Source organism: Frankliniella occidentalis, unplaced genomic scaffold (assembly GCF_000697945.3).
Source record: "Frankliniella occidentalis isolate FOCC.00 unplaced genomic scaffold, Focc_3.1 Scaffold765, whole genome shotgun sequence".
Taxonomy (NCBI): Eukaryota; Metazoa; Arthropoda; class Insecta; order Thysanoptera; family Thripidae; genus Frankliniella; species Frankliniella occidentalis.
The window spans coordinates 1-3,030 of record NW_026267874.1 but is presented as its reverse complement, the minus strand read 5'-3'; positions in this window follow the sequence as shown (position 1 = coordinate 3,030).

Here is a 3,030-nt window from a genome sequence, read left to right as displayed (position 1 = left end):
TTTTTTGTGTTTTTTTTGTGTGTGTCTGTCCAGAAGTGGCACCAAGCGCTACGCCACGGCCGAGATGATATCAATTTATGGGTGAGATAGATGTTCCCGCCATCTTTTCCAGTAAAGGCGAGAGAAAAAAAGGGAAAACAAATGAAGTCTGTTGTGGCATGGTGTGTTTTAAGGAAACGCCTCTCGCGAAAAGATAGGAGAAATCGCCGAGATAACGACAACTTTTTCTGCTCCAAGATCGTGTGTGTGTGTTGGGGGAAGACACCCATTACCCTATCAATGCCAGTGGATCGCCTGAGGGGGGTATACAATAGACCAGTGTATTTGTTCCTGGTAGCAGTTCCCACAAGAAAAAATAAAACATCAGAATGTGTTTTCTTACTATTTTTGAGAAAAAAACTATTTAAAAAACTGCTAACATGGCAGCGAGCCCCGCGCACGAGGGGATCTATTTTTTGCAGACATCACCCCTATGATAACCCACCCCACGCAATACCGTGTGTTACGAGCGGGCCGCTTGATATGGCACTCTATTCGTGTCGTGAAATATTTCTGCGAATCATGCGCACGCACGTCGCACTCCACAAATTGGTTCTTTCGACGTATGATAAACACGTCAAATGCGACCGTGTTTTTTTCCTTGTCAGAGACAAGTGTATTTTTGAAAAAGGTGTTCGCTATCCAACAACCCAAACTGCTTCCCGGAAAGTGCACGCAACAAAAGCGATCTCATTCCAAGAACATCCCCCCCCCCTTTTTAAAGAAATGTTCTTCCTTTTTAACCCATAGTGCAAATAAGTGTGAAACAACAACATTTGTATTCAAATTTGGGGGATGAACTTGAATAGAAAGCACAGTTTTAGGGGGGTGCTGAAAGATTTGCCCTAGTGCGGAGCTCGTAAGAACGGTAGTCATACCCGCGGTGAGCGCTAGCATGCCAGGGCCGGCCAGGGCCACTGCACCCAGCTCGCACCACAGTTGGTTATCGGCGACACACGGGAAAAATTGCGCTTGCGCAGGTTCCGCTGCCGATACTGCAGAACTGCTGGGCATTGACGACACGAGCGGGATTTTTTCCCTCTGTCTCTGTCTTTCTCTCTCTCTCTCTTTCCCCGAGGTCGCGTGGGTAGAAGGCTACATTTGATTCTGCGGTAAAAACCACTCAGGCCAGTGGCCAGTGCAGGTCAGTGGTCAGAGGTCACGCAGCCGCGCCCGCCATTGGTCGGCGCTGGCACCGCGCCCAGACCGCCCGCCACCCTATTGGCCATTGGTCCATGACGGCGGACAACCCGGGACGACGAGTATGACGCCGAGACTGAGGCGCACTAGGCCACCGCCGCCCGCCCACGCCCACGAACGATAAGTGGAGTTGAAACTTTCCGCATATAGGCGGCAGCACGCAACGAGGCAGGCGAGGGTGAAGCCAGCCGCCTTCTCCTTCGCCGTCGCGATAAAGAGCTTGCAGCACAACAAGAAGGGGGTTGGTGGTTGGTGCCGAGGTGAGGGTGGTGCGGGCGGGGCAGCCTTAACCCAGTCAACGGGCGACGACCCTGGGGGACCTTGGGGCCGGGGACTGGACCGGGCCAGAGCACCCCGCCGCGTCGTGACGTGGACAGCGGCCAGCCTCCTGACTCCGGGGAACGCCCAGACAGCACCGCCCAGCGCAGCGCCACCCGACCTGACCGGGGGAAGGGGGCATCGCGTCAACGACCAGACCAGCGCAACGGGGTGGCGTTCCAAGGCTGAGGCGGGCGAGGCGCGTGGCACGAGTAGTAAGGCAGGTCAAATTTGGACGAATTAAGGTTCAGTTGGTGTGCCCAAAAATTCTGACAAACCCTTCAAGAAGAGCACAGCAAAGCAAACCGAGGTCTTTCCCTTTCCTTTCGCCTTTCTCTTTCTCTCTTTCTCTTTTTTCCTCTTTCCTTTTTCCTTCTTACTTTTCCTCATTTTTACCCTATTTATTTCTTCGGAATGATTCTGCCGCAGATCTCCCGGGCGCCGCACAGCAGCGTCACGGGGGCGACAAGCGTGCGTAATCGCCGCGTGTACTTCCCCGGCGCGTGTGAGAGGCGGCCCGACGGCGGGCGCCCCGCGCCGCGCATCGTAACTGGACAAAACCAGACGAACTGCTGGGACCGATACACTCGTGCTGCTTCAATCACGCTGTGCTGTTGCAGGCTAGACTCCTGTTCTGATAGACTGAAACCGCCCAAACCACACGTGTTCTGCTAACTCGTCCCCCCACCACCACCACCACACACACACCCGCGCCCACTAAAGTCCTTGGGAGAGAGCGAGGAGCGTCTTAGGCGTAATGGCACCTTATGGATGGACGCAGCTCACGGACGGGACGGTCTGGGACGACCACCACCATACCGGACAACGTCCAAGGACCGTAGGACCGTGCACATCACCTCAGATGGGCCGACTCCCGCCGACGAACGACACCGCAGTCACCGGGCCTTACCCTTGCAGCGCTCACCTCGAGCACACCGTCGGGGACGTACTCTACCTTTTTCCGGTTGGCCCAGACGTCCGCGGTGCCGAGCAGACAGTCGTCGCACCGGCACACGTCCGAGGATGCCGACGAGAAGGAGCTGGCCGAGTCCGTCGAGTCGGTGCGCAGCAGCAGCGCGGGCAGGGGCGGGGCGGCCACAGGGGCGGCGGGGCCGGGGGCGGCGCCGGGGTCGGGGCCGCCCCCCAGCTGGGCGGCGCGCTCCATCTTGGCGACTAGCAGTGACTCCATGAGCGAGCGCGGCCGGCACGTCGGGCTGCACACCCAACGTTTGTTGTTGTTGTATTTTTACAATGCCGGTATTGACGAGCCCTACTAAGTACCCCTCCCCCACCCTCCCCAACTTGAAAAATAAAATCACGCCCCCCTCGTACCTCGGGGGCGACTGCGGTGGCGGGCCGGTCACCCCTAACGCCACCACCAGCCCCGCACCCGCGCCGCCCGAGGACAGCGGAGTGTCCGGGGGCGGCGACGGCGGCGAGGCGGAGCTGGTCGGGGACGTAGAGGGGGCGCCG